Genomic DNA, 19,285 nt, shown 5'->3' with positions numbered 1-19,285 from the left:
GGCTGGTCTCAAACACCTGACCTCAGGTGATCCACCCACCTCAGCCTCCCAAAGTGCTGAGATTACAGGCATGAGCCACTGTGCCAGGCCACTTACAGACTAGTTATGGCAATCCTAATAATAACTAACTTTGACATAGCACTCACTCTGTACCAGTATTATTATAGATGCTTTACATGCATTCATCTTTTAATTTTCACAATTACCCTTGAAGTGTGTTCTGTTATTATCACTCCTATTTTACAATTCAAGAAAATAATGTTTGGAGAGGTTAAAACTTGTCCATAGTCTTTTAGCTAATAAGCAACGGAGACAGAATTTAAATTAGACACTCTGGTTACGAAACCCGTGCTCTTAACTGTTTCTAATACTGGAACAAGACAAGGGTACCGTTGACCAGAATATAAAGTGGGGGAAGATAATTGTTATAAGAAATAGATATGAAAGTGACCCCTGTGTTCAAAGAGAACTGTAGCCTGCCATTCTCCCCTCAGCTCACACGGGCTTTCTTTCAGCTCTTCAAGCACAATGAGCCCAAAATCTGAGCTCCTATGGCTCAAGACCTTGGCATGTACTGTTTCCTCAGCCTGGAGTTATTTTTAAGTACTTTATAATTAATTTTATTATACTTAATGGAAATATAATCATATTGATTTTCTTATAATGCATTAGAATTATTTGACATGTTTAATAGTTAATAGTTTATTTGTTCATTTTTGCCGTTTGACTATGTCATTTTTTTTTGGGGTCATGTTTACCATTGAATCCCAAATGACTGCTGCATGGTAGGCCCTGAATATTTGCCTGTTGTTGTTGCAGGGTTGTGGGGAACTTAGGAAAGACTTCATACAAGTGGTGGTTTTAAAGCTGGCTTTTTAAGTTTGTTAATATCTTTTAATTTGTGAAGTTGAAGGGGAAGGAGATTTAGGCTGGAGGGGCAGCATCATGTATCCCTAACATGGTGGTCATTAGGCTTAAATGAGAAAACATAAGAAACACTTTATAAAGAGTTGAATATTTCTGTGGCAGTGGACTGGTAAGACTGGGAAAATAGGGCAATGTCTTCTGTAAACTGTATTTAATCTTCATTTACAGATAAGGAAACTGAAAGGCCAAAAGCTTGTGCCCTCCACAGCTAGCGAGCAGCAGAGCGAAGATTTGTACTTAGGATTGACTCAACGTCCATGAAGCTAACTGCTAAACCATACTATCTCCGTGTTAAAAAATCCTGAAACGCCAGGATGTGGAATTGGCACTTGATGAGACGAATCATTGAGCATGGGTAGGACTAGGGTCAGCTAAGTACAGTATGCCACAAAACTCAATAATCAAGTTAAATAATATTACAATGCAATAGTAAGAAAAACAGAACAGCATCTGACCAACATGGCGCACCACTCCAGCCTGGGTGACAGAACGGAACTCCATCTCAAAAAAGAAACACACACACAACCAGAAGACAACCTCCTGTTCCTCTTTTCTATTTTTGTAAATAAAGTGATTAAAACCAGGGATGGAATTCGGGTAAGGCAAGTGAGGCGAGGCTATAAAAGTGTAGGGTTGGATCCTGTTCTTTATTTTAAATACTGATGTTTTGTTTGTCATGGATGACTTTTGCATTCATTTTGATTTTTAAAAATATTTCTTTAAAGCAATATTGATTCCGATTACTGAGTTTTTACTCTCATAACTTTGACACCCTAGGGGAGTTCTCCACTTGCCTCATAGTTGTTCCAGCCCAATCTGGAAGCATGCTTTCAAAAAGAGTAATCTGACAGTAGCATGGCTGATGATTCAGAGGGGAGGCTGAGAAGAGCAGGCTCAGAGAAGGATGTAGACAAGAATGGATGAAGACCCAGATGACTTTGGGAGACTGACCTGAGCTCATGCCACTGCACTCCAGCCCAGGTGACAGAGCTAGAAAAAAGACTCAAATAAATGAATTGACAATGAGGATGGAAACCATGGGGAGAGCTAGAATCTATATGATTTGGCAATTGTGTGGTAGGAAGATGATGACAAGGACTCCAAGATAATGCCATGACTTAGAGGAGTTAAATATAACTCGGGAACTGTGCCACTTTAATGAGAAAAGAAAAGTCAGGAGAAAATCCTGGTTTGGGGGGATGATATCAAGTCTGAGGTTAAGGGTATGAGACAGCAGCGTGCATTTGAGGGGTTTTGGCCCTATTTTTAGGCTATTGCTACTGTTATGTGATAGCTTTAGAATATAAAACATTTGGCCGAGTGTGGTGGCTCACTGTAATCCCAGCACTTTGGGAGGCCAAGGTGGGTGGATCACTTGAGGTCAGGAATTCAAGACCAGCCTGGCCAACATGGTGAAACCCCATCTCTACTAAAAATGCAAAAATTAGCCAGACGTGCTGGTGGGCGCCTGTAATCCCAGCTACTCAGGAGGCTGAGGCAGAGAATCACTTGAACCTGGGAGGCAGAGGTTGCAGTGAGCCAAGGTCACGCCACTGCACTCCAGCCTGGGCAACAGAGCAAGACTCTGTCTAAAAAATATATATATATGTATATGACATTTGAAATAATTGAGGCAATGATTAAAACCTGGAAATCATTTTGTTCTAGAATTTTTATGATATATTTTGATTTCCTTGGTAATAAAGTTTTGGCTTTTTTTTTTTTTTTTTTGGACGGAGTCTCACTCTGTCCCCTAGGCAGGAGTGCAGTGACACAATCTCAGCTCACTGCAAGCTCCACCTCCTGGGTTCATGCCATTCTCCTGCCTCAGCCTCCTGAGTACTGTGACTGCAGGTGCCCGCCACCACGCCCAGTTAATGTTTTTGCTTTTTTTTTCTTTTTTTAGTAGAGATGGGGTTTCACTGTGTTAATCAGGATGGTCTCGATCTCCTGACCTCGTGATCCGCCAGCCTCGGCCTCCCAAAGTGCTGGGATTACAGGCGTGAGTTTTGACTTTTTAAACATAAAGTGACCATAATGTCCATTTCTCATTTCTTCCATGGAAGAGATAATGATAGGATTTATTTATATGCTTAATATCAAGATTTTCATTTTTTGATCTCACATCAGACATCCTTAGTGTTAAGGGGTATTAAAACAAACACCCCATCTCTCTGAGGTGTTTTCTGTGTCCATAAACATTCACCCAGCTACTTTATTAGTTATTTTCTTTCTTTAAACCCCTTCTTACCTGAAGTATTTAAACTTATTTTTTTTTCTGAACTTCCCCTAAGTATCTTGCTATTTCATAAAGCAAAGCGTTTTAAAATGTATCCATTTGCTAGCAATGTCTTTGGAAGGCCTTTCAGCCCGTTGTGTTATACAATACCCTATTGTGTATATGTAACCCAAACTAGTTTCAGGCTATTTTTACCACACACGCTCACATTGGTTTGAGCATTTTAATTGAATCAGACAAGCAACCAATAGCTAACTTGGTCAGTAACCAGTCATTCACTGAAAACAGTCGAACAGATTGTGTCTGTAGACACGGCCTCAATCTTTTTGTTAGCACAGCCATTTTGGTTTTCTCCACTTAATCTCATTAACAGTACCCCCCTCCCTCCACCTGACGTATGACTTTCTAGGTTTCCCTGGCTCAATGAATGTTTAAGTTTCCAATTACACGTCCCCAGATGCATTTGTTCTGCCTTAATTCTTTTTGTTCTTCCCTGTCAATGTACTTAATATATTTTGGTCCATTGTATTTTTCATTTGTCATAACTCGTTTTTATTTGAGTTTCCAGTTTAGGGTATTATCATTTTAGTATTAGGCATGCATACCATCTGTGTCTGTAAGGGCATTGAAATATCCTTATCTTGGCTTCCTTTCATCTTTCTCTGATACTGGGGATGGACGAAGGCCTTGTGTCTAATAAGTCATTTGCATCAGCATGTCCCAAATGACCAAGAGATGAGGATGGGAGAGATTAGCATGGTAATCTCATTCTGATGGATAAAATTAGCAGAGATATTCCCCACAAATGGAGAGCTGCCGTTGGCGAACTGCTGTGCTTAGAATCAATTACTAAATTACTTTGAGCTCTAAGTTGACATTAACAGAAAAAAATTGCCATCGACTGAAGGGAAATAAGATAAAAAATATGCGATCATTAAATCTCTCGCTACTATTCACGAATGTGACTCACAAGAATGGTACACAAAATAGGGCAGAATTTAATTTTTAACAGTGCCCCCTGTCAACATTTCATCCTGAGCTTCTCTGTGGCCTGTGAGCCTGCCTTGGCCTTTCCAATATTTGCAAAGGAAGGAGAAGCCGGGAGAGGAGAAGAGATCTGGTTCAGTTCCTCCACTTTTCTCCAAGGCTGGGCAGCTAACTCAGGAGCCCCAGGGGCAATTTCTGATGCCTCAGCCACCCAGTCACGCCAAGCAGGGGTTGGCAGTCTGTCCGCCTATGTCCAAAGGAGAGCCACACCAGGCAGGGCCTTTTGACATTCTCAATGCCTCCTTCTGACCAATATCAACAACACCAATGTGAAGCTAGCTCTCTCGGTTTCTACTAGCCCAACCTGAGCTGGAAATGACTAAAATGTTTCCTAAGATCATCGCTGGTATTGCTAGCCCCTTCCAGAAGTTGATGGACTCACACAGCATTACTTATTCATACAAAATACCTCTACTAAGAAAAGCCTTTCTCTGCTTAGAGACACATTCTTGTCTCAATGGGAAGAAAGTGGTAATGATGGGTATAAACAAGGAAATTAGTTCATATGAGGAAAGAAGCTTTAAAATAGCTTTTTTTTTTTTCCCAAAGCCAGGGCCTGGGGAATCCCAGTGGCATAGTAATTGTTAATATTATTAGCACAATATACATATCAGCTGTCAAGATATTATGAGGACTTGAATTCAGTCTCTGTTGGGGGAGTCAGGGTCAACATCATTAACTATAGATCTTGTCTCAGTTTCCATATAGATGCCTCAGGGCAAGTGTCTGCCAAATACATCTCTATAGATGGGCATAACCATAGGATATACAAGACCCATCACACACATCAGTAATAGACAACAAGCTTTTGTTTATCTGAAGGTTTACTGGAATTAACTGATTAGTGTCAACTTGACACAATAACTTTTGTCTACAATGCAGTAGATCATTTTGATGGTTTTATTGATGGAGTGTGTTGTCTAATGTAAATCGTAGGGGAGGTTGAATTTAGATAAAGTCTGGCACATTTTTCTTAAGAGGAAACTGAAAAAGCTGTTTGTAAATGCGCCCTTGACAGGCCACCTTCTGCAGTCTTATGTATATTAAGATAGTAATTGTGATATTAATAATAATAATTACAAGGGAGAGTTGTAATTGAAATGTATGCAAGTCAGCGGTTGGCAAATGCATCTTTAAGAGGACACATTTTGTGCTCTTACAGATATTACAACAAAATTGTGGTATTAATAACAGTGATTAGAAGGGAGATTTGTAAGTGAAATGTAAGCAATCCATTCTTAAATTAAACTTAGAACACAAAACCATTACAGGAAAATTAGAAAATAAGGCTAGGTTGTTAAAAGTGACACAACTTTCATGTAAAAATTGCCTGCGAAAAAGGCAGAGAAATGAAATGAGAACAAGTGGGAGTTTATATACTTACATGGAATTTTAAATAACTATAAACAAAATGTGTTCAAAGGCTAAATGCTAATTTGGAGGAAAAAGTAAAAATAGAGTCTAAGCTTTGAGGGATTATTTGTCTTAAACATCATCAACATGTGTCAGTCCAAGCAAACTATAAGCACAGTTAATTTTGAGATTTGGGTAAACCAAATCTAGAATAATTAACCATGGGTATTCTTGGTAATTTAAAGTTTCCTAAATCAAATCATTTCTAGACACAATTCATCACCTTAATTTTTTTCCAGTTTTGTCCTAACAGTCTCTATTAAAATTTAAGGGTTGCAGTTTTCTGAACCCAAATTCCAGAAAGAAAAAGGATGACTTACTCTAGTCACAGGAGAAATGTCAGAGTTTATCCTTGAAAGTAAAAATAGGGTGAGTGCCACGGAGTGGAGCTTAAATGAATAAAAAGATGAAGCAGGCACTTATCAAACAGGTACTATTTAACGGTACAATCACTTCCTACTATTGGAATATAACTTTTTTCTTTCATAATATTATGTTTTATTGAAATTAGGTCAGTCTAAGATGCTAAACACACTGAACTGCAAAATGGAGTAATTCTCTTCTGAGTGTCTCATCAGTGGTGTCTCCAAAGGCTCCAATTAGCTGTCTCAATCCGGTTTTAGGGGAGAATTGTTTTCTATTCTTCATGAGAAAATATACTACCATCTTGTCCCTTGGTTATACTTCCTTTTTGCCCCCTACATCCTCTGTGCTTGTGTTGTATTGCAAATAACAACTGCACAGATCATAGAGTGGTGTTAATTCCCATTTGGAAGCCTCTCAGAGTCATACTTTTCTCTCTTGGGTTCTTAAGAGTGAAAAAATGAGAATGCCAAAGGAAGTTCTTGTCCTGAAAAAGGAGTATCTCATCATTCACCTGCAAGTGTTGCATAGCTTCTATACACATTCTACAAAGAATAACACATGCTTTTAAATCTTCATAAACAAACAAACAAAAAAAGTCACAAAAGGTTCTTGTGTCTCCTGCAACCTTCTCTGTAGCTAGAGTCTCTGGCCGGAACAGGTCACCTGAGGGTCACCTCAGGCCCCAGTATCCTTCAAACAAAAAGGACCTACGCCTCCTTTCTCCAAGCCATGGACCTAGAAGAACAAAAGCTTTTGGGAAGGGTGGGTAAGGGAGGGTTACTAAATTAACCCATCCGGGCAAAAATGAACCAGTTTAACTAAGTAGAAAATTACATCAAAATAGTCAGGAGCATTTTACAGAATAGAAGAGAGAATATAATTCTTCTGTACGCTGAGGCTGACAATATCAATATCAGCCAACATGTACTGATTGACAGGCACAGTGGTTCCATTTTATTTCATCCTTTCAGCATCTCTTTGTTAAGGATTATCATCACCATTTTCTAGACAGAAAAACTGAGGTTCTTTCAGGTTAAGTAACACAAATCAAAGTTGCACAGATAAATGGCAGGGCTGGAAATTTAACCCAGGGTTCAAAAAAACTCTGATTTTAACCGTGCCATTTTACCTCCCTCCTTGTGCCCTCCTGAGCTGGGGTTCACTTGATCACCCACCCCCACCTCACCCGGGGTGGCCCCGAGACAGCTGAGGGAAGAAGCTGAAGGGTCTTCATTGTTCTTGAGGCAGGGGTCGGGCTAGGAGTCCAGTGATCTGCCCTTGGGCAGTGTCTGAAGCCACAGCCCAAACAGTCTCTCTCTAACAATCACTGACAGCATCCAAGGGTTTCTGAGGGCAGAAAGACCCAGCATCCTGGGAGTGAGAGGAAGAGGAAGATGAGCCTCTTTTACCCCTTACTAGTCATCCTCCAGATTCCTCAGAAGACAGAGAAAGCGGGTGCAGTGGGGAGAAAGAGAGAGTGAGAGAGAGAGGCCCAGCAGCAAAGCAGGATTGGATGTTTCCTTCCTACACCCCAAAAAGGCTCTGATGGTCAAGCCCTTGTAATGTACGTTGTAATTTAGCCCTATGATGCGTTCAGATGGGCAAAAACCAGATGTGGGAAAATGCAAACACAAACCTTTCTTGTTGCCCTTCTGCAGCCTCCTTGTTCAGTGTTCCTGTAATTTCCTGGGAGCCACATGTTGGGTTCTAGGAAGCTGCAAGATGCCCAGGACCCGGTTTCCACGTGATCCCTTTATGTTAACTGGCTTTTACTTTGCCCACCACCTCACTCTTGGAGTTCCACAATAGGATGCTCTTCCTGACCCTCTCTGAGTTTTAAATATTGGGCATCTCTGCTCTGATATTCTCTACAACCTACATGTTTAACAAGGAGGGGCAAGAGATTGAGTATTTAAATTATGGTACATCCACTCCAGATATTAGTTTGACATTTCAGATTCTGCTGAAGGTACTATAATAGCTTCATGCTTATAAAGCTAAGTATAGAGAACAATATTCAAGATTAAACATAAACTCTGATGTTGGTATATCCAGGTGGTTGAAGCATGGACTTTGGAGTCAGACTGACCTGAACTAGATTCTGCCCTTTGCCAGCCATGTGACTCTGGGCAAGTTTTTGCACCTTTCATAGCCTCTGCTTTTTCTTCTGTAAGAATGGTGATAGCCAACACAGAGTTGTTCTGAGGATTCAATGAGATGATACCAGTTTGAAGTTTAGCAAAGTATCGGGCTTGTTGCAAGCATAAAATAAATGGTACCCCATTATCTTAGAAAGAAAATTGAATGTAGAGGAGGGAAGTGGAAATTCTCCAAAATCCAAAATGTTTGTAAACTTCTCCAAATGAGTGAAAGTGGGGTTAAAGAAAAAAACTCAGGAGAAGGGATTTCTGGGTGGGAGCCACTTACTTGAGATCAGCCTAGTCAGTCTTCAGGATCCATTGAGAGAAGCCCATTGGACACTTCTTGGGTTATGGACCACCACATGGACAAAACACAAAGCTGTGTTCTTGGTACATTTAGGATCTACTTATATTCGCCACTGGCTTTAAATTCAATATTTAAAAGGATCTAATTAAGTGAAACAACCATGAAAAGAAATCTATCTGGCAATTTCTATCCACGGTGGGGGTAAAAATGTATTTATAGACATGATTATATGTTGTGCATTCAGCCACTCTTTACTAATCACTCTTCTGTACTACAATGCTGCGTTCCCTTCTAGGGTCTTGGGATTAGGCCAGAAAGACACAGCCCTGCCTTATGTTGCTCACCCCCCTAAGGTGCTGTGCAAAACCTTGCAAGGGCAACTTCTGGGCAGAGGCAGCGTTTTGACTCTTTGGGTTATTCTATACTTTCTTGCATTTCTATAATAGACATGTATTTTGTTGTATTCAAGAAAAAAATTATTTAAAAAATCTATCTGCTACAAAATAACCAGTTCAAGCACATTTTAAATTTTCAGTTGATGAGTGGGTGTCAGGGTAAGCCGACTTCAGAGTCTCCTACATTTCTTGTGAATGTGAGATCAGTTCCACCTGGCTCTAGCAGTAAGCCTCCTTGAGCACTGGGAACCTTCACTTGCCAGGAAGGTAGGAGCAGCAAGTCTTAATATTCATTTCTTCTTCTCCTCCTTAAGATGCACTATGAAGCCCAGAGAATGTGGCTTGCATTACTTTTGAACATGGTCATTTGTAAGAATTGACTTTATGTATTAGTCTGTTCTCATACTCCTACAAAGAAATATTTGAGACTGGGTAATTTATAAAGAAAAGAGATTTAATTAGCTTATAGTTCTACAGGCTGTACAGGATGCAAGATGCTGGCATCTGCCTGGATTCTGGTAAGGCCTCAGGAAACTTACAATTATGGCAGAAGGCAAATTTCATCTCACATGGTGGGAGCAGGAACAAGAGAGAAGAGAGAGTGAAGGAGGAGGTGCTACACAATTTTAAACAAGCAGACCTTGCAAGAATTAACTCATTGTCATGAGAACAGCACCAAGCAGATGGTGCTAAACCATTCATGAAAAAATCTATCCCCATGATCCACCTACCTCCCACTAGGCCCCACCTCCAACACTGGGGACTACTATTCAACATGCGATTTAGTAGGGACACAGAGCCAAACCATATTACTTTGTTTTAGAAATTCATTTCTATAACTTAAAATTATTAATAGTATTTCTTGACCTCCTACATTGTACAAAGCACTTTGAATATATTCTCATTTGATCTCGACAATAAACTGAAGGAATATATTATTATGATTAAATAAGTTGCCCATAGTTACAGAATAAGTGTCAAAACTAGAGTCAAATGAGAAAAATCAGACTCCAAAACCTAGATTTTCAACCACACTACTCCACTGCATCCTGGACTACTGCTTACCAAATGAAATGGGGCTTATGGATCTATATTTAAGATGGGGTCAACCTTTAAATGCCAGAGAACCAACAACTTGGGTTCAGGTTAATGCCTGAACCCAAAACCAGTTACCAGCAATTCCTCTTTTCTTGCTGCCCCAGGGCAAACACCAAACCCTTTGTTTTTTTAATTTCATTGATAACTGCTACCAGGAGTCATGAGAGGACTACAAAATTTAATAGGAATATTTTTTCATGTGTCTGTTGGCTATATGAATGTCTTCTTTTGAGAATTTTCTGTTCATATCCTTTGCCTACTTTTTGATGGGGTTGTTTGTTTTTTTCTAGTAAATTTGATTGAGTTCTTTATAGGTTCTGGATATTAGCCTTTTGTCAGATGAGTAGATAGCAAAAATTTTCTCCCATTCTGTAGGTTGCCTGTTCACTCAGATGGTAGTTTCTTTTGCTGTGCAGAAGCTCTTTAGTTTAATTAGATCCCATTTGTCAATTTTGGCTTTTGTTACTGTTGCTTTTGGTGTTTTAGACATGAAGTCCTTGCCCGTGCACGTTGTGCACATGTACCCTAGAACTTAAAGTATAATAATAATAATAAAAAGAAGATAGGATAAACTATTTAAAATGGAAAATGTTGGACAAAAGGTCACCATATACCTGAATAAATTACTTTTGAGAAAAAAAAATTTAATAGGAATAGGCAAATTACAGGAAAAGCAGAGCCTCATGAGAGCGGTGCTCAAATATGGGCCTGATTCTTATATTCATAACAATATGAAAGAATAATTAATTATATGGCCATTATATTTTGGACCCCATCTCTGTACTGTGTCCTCTTCTAAGTGCTTTATAGGTACTACCTTGTTTTTGAGGAAACTGAGGCACAAGGGGGTTTATCAGCTTGCTCAATTTCACAAAGAACCTGGATCCTGACCTAGACCATCTGGATCCAGAACCATACTCTTAACCAATACTCCTGCACTGCCTTTACTGGCCAGCCTAGCTGCAGAGGGCAGAATGGGTAGAAGAGAACGATTTCAGCTCTGTACAAAAACAAAGCAAAACAAAACAAAAACAAACAAAAATCTTCCAGATGCTTGGAGCTGTCCAACATCATGGTGAATTACCTTAAAATGACAAGTAATCTCCATTGGAAATGTAGTCAAGGCTAGGTTTATGCACCCTGGGATGCAGGTAATCTCCGCATTATGTGACAGGTTGAAATAGCCTCAAGAGAGAACTCAGTGAGATCGGAGCTTTCAGATTCTGTGCTATCTCACACTAGGATGCAGTCTCCACCTTTAGATTCCCTAGCCTGGGACCACAGTGAATTACAGATAAATCAGCATTTATTGAGGCATCAATTTCCTCCTTTCCCCCTCTATCAAAATGTAAGATCTACACAAGCTTGAAGATCAGACCAAGTATCTCTGTTTTCACTCTTCCTCCACTAGATGTCCTGCTTCTAAGACCCCTTCCAACTCTGAAGTTCCACCGTTCTTTCTGTGGGATACTAGTTGTTGAACTACACCTCGTATGCAAGAGGATTTTCACCACATTGCACAAGAAGCTAATGGATCTCAGGAATCATATAAAAGACTTCTCCCAAAAGCAGAATTAATATTTCTCATCACTTCCACTACTACCCCCAAGGGTCAAGCCACCATATTCTTTCCCCTGGGCAATTGCAATAACCTCATCATTGTCTGCTTGCACTCTTATCTGCCCTATATCAGTTCTTCACATTGCAGCCAGAATGATCCTTAATATGTACTAATCAGGTCATATCAATTCTCAATTCAAAGACTTTCACTGACTTTCTGTTTCTATTAAAATGAAAGACAAAGTCCTTACAATGATCTCCAAGACCCTTTGTGATGGGTCCTCCTCCACCCCTGGCCTCACCTCCCATGCCTGCCCCCTCATTCATCCTGCTCCAGTCACTAGCCCCATCCTCTAACACACCATAAATTGTTCCTGCTTCAGAGTGTCACATTTGCTGTTCCACCTGCCTGAAATACTCTTCCCCCATACAGCTATATGACTCTCTGCCTCACTTCCTCCATGGAGCTGCTAAAATCTCAGCCTTATCAAGGCCTACAACTAGTCCCAAAGGACAATTTCAAAAATGGGCACCCTCTTCATCAAGTGCTTTGATCCTATATGCCAGAAAATTTTTACAGCAACACAACCTATAATAACCATGAGGAGAAAAGCAATCCATGAACTTGTACAAAGTACAGTCCCAAGTGTTAGCTCCAGATAGGAAGTTCCCTGACTACTCCATGTAAAAGAGCAACACTTGTACCCCGCTACAGCACTCCCATCTTTCTTACCTTGTACATTCTGTCTAGGACTTATTACCATCTAATATAGTTCATATCTATTGATTTATTTGTTTGCTGACTGTCTCTCCACTCTGCCACTAGAACAAAAGAAGCCAAGGACTTTGTGTTATTCAGTGTTGCACCCCAGCACCTACTACCATGACTGCCACATAGAAAGCACTCAAATATTTGTTCAATGAATGAATGATACAATGTTCTCAGCAACGTAGACTGCAGAGTTGAATGTGATCAGGAAAATGTGGGGGGAAATTATGACTTTAAATAGAAATAGGTAGCTGTGTACCCAGTAGTCATTCAGGAGCAGGTTGTTCAGTTTCCATGCAGTTGAGCGGTTTTGATTGAGTTTCTTAGTCCTGAGTTCTAGCTTGATTACACTGTGGTCTGAGAGACAGTTTGTTATAATTTCTGTTCTTTCACATTTGCTGAGAAGTGCTTTACTTCCAACTATGTGGTCAATTTTGGAATAAGTGCGATGCGGTGCTGAGAAGAATGTATATTCTGTTGATTTGGGGTGGAGAGTTCTGTAGATGTCTATTAGGTCTACTTGGTGCAGAGTTGAGTTCAATTCCTCAGATGAGTAGATTGCAAAAACTTTCTCCCGCTTTGTAGGTTGCCTGTTCACTCTGATGGTAGTTTCTTTTGCTGTGCAGAAACTCTTTAGTTTAATTAGATCCCATTTGTCAATTTTAGCTTTTGTTGCCATTGCTTTTGGTGTTTTAGACATGAAGTCCTTGCCCATGCCTATGTCCTTAATGGTATTGCCTAGGTTTTCTTCTAGGGTTTTTGTGGTTTTAGGTCTAACATTTAAGTCTCTAATCCATCTTGAATTAATTTTTGTATAAGGAGTAAGGAAGGGATCCAGTTTCAGCTTTCTACTTATGGCTAGCCAGTTTTCCCAGCACCATTTATTAAATAGGGAATCCTTTCCCCATTTCTTGTTTTTGTCAGGTTTGTCAAAGATCAGATGGTTGTAGATGTGTGGCATTATTTCTGAGGACTCTGTTCTGTTCTATTGGTCTATATCTCTGTTTTGGTACCAGTACCATGCTGTTTTGGTTACTGTAGCTTTGTAGTATAGTTTGAAGTCAGGTAGCATGATGCCTCCAGCTTTGTTCTTTTGACTTAGGATTGTCTTGGCAATGCAGGCTCTTTTTTGGTTCCATATGAACTTTAAAGTAGTTTTTTCCAATTCTGTGGAGAAAGTCATTGGTAGCTTAATGGGGATGGCATTGAATCTATAAATTACCTTGGGCAGTATGGCCATTTTCACGATATTGATTCTTCTGACTCATGAGCATGGAATGTTCTTCCATTTGTTTGTGTCCTCTTTTATTTCATTGAGCAGTGGTTTGTAGTTCTCCTTGAAGAGGTCCTTCACATCCCTTGTAAGTTGGATTCCTAGGTATTTTATTCTCTTTGAAGCAATTGTGAATGGGAGTTCATTAATGATTTGGTCTCTGTTTGTCTGTTATTGGTGTATAGGAATGCTTGTGATTTTTGCACATTGATTTTGTATCCTGAGACTTTGCTGAAGTTGCTTATCGGCTTGAGGAGATTTTGGGCTGAGATGATGGGGTTTTCTAAATAGACAATCATGTCATCTGCAAACAGGGACAATTTGACTTCTACTTTTCCTAATTGAATACCCTTTATTTCTTTCTCTGGCCTGATTGCTCTGGCCAGAACTTCCAGCACTACGTTGAATAGGAGTGGTGGACAGGGCATCCCTGTCTTGTGCCAGTTTTTAAGGCGAATGCTTCCAGTTTTTGCCCATTCAGTATGATATTGGCTGTGGGTTTGTCATAAACAGCTCTTATTATTTTGAGATACATTCCATCAACACCGAATTTATTGAGAGTTTTTAGCATGAAGGGCTGTTGTATTTTGTCAAAGGCCTTTTCAGCATCTATTGAGATAATCATGTGGTTTTTGTCTTTGGTTCTGTTTATATGCTGGATTACATTTATTGATTTGCATATGTTGAACCAGCCTTGCATCCCAGGGATGAAGCCAACTTGATCATGGTGGATAAGCTTTTTGATGTGCTGCTGGACTCGGTTTGTTAGTATTTTATTGAGGATTTTTGCATCGATGTTCATCAGGGATATTGGTCTAAAATTCTCTTTTATTTGTTGTGTCTCTGCCAGGCTTTGTTATCAGGATGATGTTGGCCTCATAAAATGAGTTAGGGAGGATTCCCTCTTTTTCTATTGATTGGAATAATTTCAGAAGGAAAGGTACCAGCTCCTCCTTGTAGAGGAGAATTCAGCTGTAAATCCATCTGGTCCTGGACTTTTTTTGGTTGGTAGGCTATTAATTATTGCCTCAATTTCAGAGCCTGCTATTGGTCTATTCAGGGATTCAACTTCTTCCTGGTTTAGTCTTGGGAGAGTGTATGTGTCCAGGAATTTATCCATTTCTTCTAGGTTTTCTAGTTTATTTGCCTAGAGGTGACTATAGTATTCTCTGATGGTAGTTTGTATTTCTGTGGGGTCGGTGGTGATATGCCCTTTATCACTTTTTATTGCATCTATCTGATTCTTCTCTCTTTTCTTCTTTATTAGTCTTGCTGGCGGTCTATCCATTTTGTTGATCTTTTCAAGAAACCAGCTCGTGGATTCATTGATTTTTTGAAGGGTTTTTTGTGTCTCTATCTCCTTCAGTTCCTCTCTGATCTTAGTTATTTCTTACCTTCTGCTAGCTTTTGCATGTGTTTGCTCTTGCTTCTCTAGTTCTTTTAATTGTGATGTTAGGGTGTCAATTTTAGATCTTTCCTGCTTTCTCTTGTGGGCATTTAGTGCTATAAGTTTCCCTCTACACACTGCTTTAAATGTGTCCCAGAGATTCTGGTATGTTGTATCTTTGTTCTCATTGGTTTCAAAGAACATCCTTATTTCTGCCTTCATTTCGACACCGGGGCCTGTTTTGGGGTGGAGGGGGGAGGGATCATATTAGGAGATATACCTAATGTAAATGACAAGTTAATGGGTGCAGCACAACAACATGGCACATGTGTATATATGTAACAAACCTGCACGTTGTGCACAGGTACCCTAGAACATAAAGTACATATATATTAAAAAATCTAACATATGTCAAGAATTCTTACAAAAAGTATAAAATAATAAACAACAGAAAAAAAAAGAAATAGGTAGCTGCAAAATTAAGTGCCCAAAGTATATATAAATGGATAGATCGTGTAAATCTATGCAAATGTCTGAGCAAATTCCAGAAAAAGAAACAAGGAAGGACACTTAAAACCATTCCTGTTGCCTGTGAGCTGGCTTCTCCACTGGTGCAAGCACCCAATCTGTAGATCTGATGAGAGGTGACAATGTTCTAGAGGTATGTGCATTGTGCCAAGCCAGGGCTGTGAACATGAAGGTGGCAGAGGCAGAAAAACAAAACTGATCCTCCTTCATGGTCCTTCCTAGCATCAGCCCCCACAAAGCCATACCAAGAAAAAAGAGAGGAAGTGAAGCCTAAGATATAATAGAGAGGTTTTCACCCATCTGGAGTCAAAGCTGCAGCCCAGAGACTGCTCTCTAAAGAACTGTCTGCTGGCCTGACAGACCACCTGTCTCGGTGATGAGCAAATAAACAGCTCCACTCACTAGGATTTCACAATCTAAGAGCGTCTCTGAGGATATCATATCAAAACACATAGGGAACCATTTATGAACAGCCAGCTGTTCAAAACAAAAATACGGGAGAAATTAAACAGAAGAAAGCTTCTAGGTAAAGGAAAAATATTGAACTCAATTTATTCCAGTTACATGCTCCTCCTTTGTAGAAACGCAAAGAAACATGGAGCATAATTTGGGCCACCTCTGCTTTGATGACCTGCACGAAAAAAGGGTTTCCTCTTTCAGCCTGAAACTCCTGTAAGAGCAGTAGATATAAGTCATATTGGTTAGAGCCTTGGCTACACATTTTCTGTGGAACATAAACATACATTGAAAGATTTGTTTTGTGGGGGTGCTTAGTGACCATGTAATCAGCTACATTTGATGTTCCTCTTCAGGGAAAATGACGTAAACTCTCCCAAGGTCATGACTGATGTAATTTGGGGGAAACATGTCATCCATTTCAGAGGCACACCCACTTTCTTCTTAAATAATTAAAATATTTAATCCCAAATTTCTTTTCTGTCCCTATATGTGTCAACCAGAGCTGTGTGAGCAACAGAAATCCTTGAGTCACATAAACAATTTTTATTGTAAAATGCTATCAGAACCCTGTGTGTTTTAGTATAATCCATTTTCTGTCAGGCATTTGACTTAATGATATTTCCTCTTCTACTTATGTATTTCATTATCTGTTTTTGTGTCTTCAGAAACACAATAAACTATAATGAACATGAAAAGATTGGTACGCTTTTCAGAGCATGTTTCATTTTTCATCTTTAATGGATCTTTTTGTAGGGTTCTCACAACCAATTGAAAGAGAATAAAACATTCTCTTGCTTCATAACCAAATTACTGCTCACACTTCCAGCACCCTTTGGAAGGGGAATCCTGGCTATTGATGTCCCTGGAAAGAGAGTGGTAGAAGAAAAGGTAAGTACCTTTGCTTGAGAAAAGAGTGGACTCCCTCCGACCACAGACATTCAATGGCCACACCCTCTAACTTCCTCTACTTCCTTCCTTCCGCCTTCCTTCCTAGGCAGTCTGATGTTTTGGGTCAATTTTAATTGCATTTGTGTTTTACATTAAAACACACAGTATTCACTGTTCCAACAGGCATTATTTTTGGGAATATAAAGCACAATTTCTTCTCTCCATTCCCTTAAAAATATTTTTTCTTCCCTCTTTTTAGAAATTTCCTGAGAGTAAAGAAAATGTAGTTATAGTCCCCTGGAATCTTGCTACTCAAGTTGTGGCCCTCAGACCAGCCACAGCAGTATCACCTGTGAGCTTGTTGGAAGTGCAGAATCTCAGGCTCCACCCCAGACATACTGAATCAGAATTTGTATTTTAACAAGATCCCCAGGTGATTCACTGGCACATTAGAGTTTAAAAAGCACTGAGTTGGGTCAAATTGAGTGGAATAAATGAAGCCAAATATAAAAGTTTAGATATGGAAAAACATTAATGCACAAAATGGCTTTGATCTTCTAAGAATGTAGTAAGAGGGGCTTACATAATTTAAATATTTCTTTCATCTGACCTTCTTTTCGCATGTTTCCCACGTGCATAAAAGTGTACGAGTGGAAATGTGCAATGTCCCAAGAGAACATTTATAAAACTCTGTCTGGCATTTTTTTTTCTGTATCAGAAATTGAAGACATGGAAGAAAGATGAAAACACTGACTACTAAATACCTATGTGTGGTTACTGAGTGTGGTATACTTGGACACCGAGCTCCCCCACCCATCAGATGTCACAAAGAGTCCTTTTTGTCTTGGATAATTTCAAAACAAACTGACCTCCCCAGGTAAGCCCCTTGTCACTTTCAGAAGAATCCCTTTTAATGTGTGCCCCACTAAGATTTTAAACTCAGAAACTCAAGACTTTATTAAGTCGCTACACTTTCAAGCTCAGTAGGACATTTTGACTTGGAAGGGAAATTACTTGGTAAAACAACTAACTATTCATTTGCCCAGGAATGGGAGCTTTCAGAGAATGTTGAATTTTCTAGTTTTAAAACTGAGACAGTCTCAGCATAACTGGGTTGATTGATCACCCTATTCTAACATCATTTATGACACCCAATTGGCCTAATGAAATTGGCACACAAAAACTAACTTGTGAAGGCAAATAACTTTCATAGAAATAATTTCATAGAAATAATTTACATTTGAGAGGCACAGAGTCGAACAGATCATCCAAGAAGACTTCTTTAAATTGGCTGGAAGTGCACAGCTCTTGTTTCTGCATCAATAGATGTGTTCAGTTTCAACTAAGCAGTTCACTAACTGCATTGATTTTTAAGGCCAGGCTGAAGGTATTGAGAAAATATCCAGATGACACAGAAACTGGAATGTTCAGAGGCTGATGAACAAAGGGAGAATTTTGCTCCTGTTGCTCATTCCTGGGACACCTCTAGGTGGGAGTACACATCCCAGGGCTGGTGGTAGTTTAATCTTTCTTTGACCACTTGATGTTCGAACCATTCTAGTGCAATTCTGTGCCTAAGGGCTCTTGAAATACTCTGGGAATACAAGTTCGTCCTCAAGGTCCAACAGCTGTCAGAGCAGATGGCTGGGGATTTGTTTACTGTGGTCCTAAGTATTACCCTTTAGCTCTAAGGCACTGGGAACAATTTGACAAATTTGATTAACTGAGAACAATATGATGCTTGCCTGGAAAGCTCACTCTACACTTTCACAGAGTTCCTTATGTTCTTTTCATGGTCTGAGGATACGAGATGATATTAGCTACCACCTCAGTCCAATGAAACTATCAGAGAAAACAAAAAAGTCACCCTTAGCTACCCCTTTTGTTTTACAACTGAATGTTTGTGATTCACATGTACAGCCAGCTGTTCTATGAGAGAGACGCTCAGAGCATACCTAGCCCTGCCTTTAAGAAAAAGAAATGTGACTTCATGTTGCATGGCACTCTATGGCTTATTTGTCAATTACAAAGTGTATCTGCTTTGTGAAACTAAAAATAAATAGTTAATCTGCTGGAAAATCTTATTCTACCTTCCCAACTTGCCTCTGTTTTTCCTCCTCTCAATTTCCAGTACTTTCTTTGGTGAACACCCCATGGATGGCTTGCAGAGCATTTTGTGCTTTGAGATGGCGTGTGTATCCCTGGGTCTGTGAAAGGCCACTGCTGCAGGGTGGGGAGACAATAGTCGGCTCTGGGAAGTCTGTGGGAATTCCTGAGGGAGCTGCAAGTTACTATGAATAGCCTGGCATTCGAAGAAGATTTGCAGAGGAGTCTCCTGCTGTGCCCTCTAGCTCTCTACTTGATGGAGACAAACCCAGGGCCTGAGAGGTTGGGAAGGGCTCTGGGAGGACTCCCATTAGGGGACAGGCTTTCTTGTGTCCAGATTCCACTTGGGTGACCCTGGGGAGAGAGACTGCTGGCTCTTTTC

General features: G+C 39.8%; 1 long non-coding RNA gene across 1 annotated transcript in view; it reads left to right on the top strand.

The window, feature by feature from the left end:
* Positions 1 to 18,922, top strand: part of LOC140710546 (uncharacterized) — a 57,820-nt gene extending 38,898 nt beyond the window's left edge. The window contains exons 2-4 of the long non-coding RNA XR_012091614.1: positions 16,663 to 16,797; positions 17,516 to 17,674; positions 18,173 to 18,922. This is a non-coding gene — a long non-coding RNA (uncharacterized lncRNA). The remainder of the gene's footprint in view (positions 1 to 16,662; positions 16,798 to 17,515; positions 17,675 to 18,172) is intronic.
* The last annotated feature ends 363 nt before the right edge of the window (positions 18,923 to 19,285 follow it).

Source organism: Chlorocebus sabaeus, chromosome 27 (genome assembly GCF_047675955.1).
Source record: "Chlorocebus sabaeus isolate Y175 chromosome 27, mChlSab1.0.hap1, whole genome shotgun sequence".
In the NCBI taxonomy this organism is placed as follows: Eukaryota; Metazoa; Chordata; class Mammalia; order Primates; family Cercopithecidae; genus Chlorocebus; species Chlorocebus sabaeus.
Note: the sequence above shows the minus strand (reverse complement) of the source record. Positions and strands in the feature narration are given on the sequence as shown.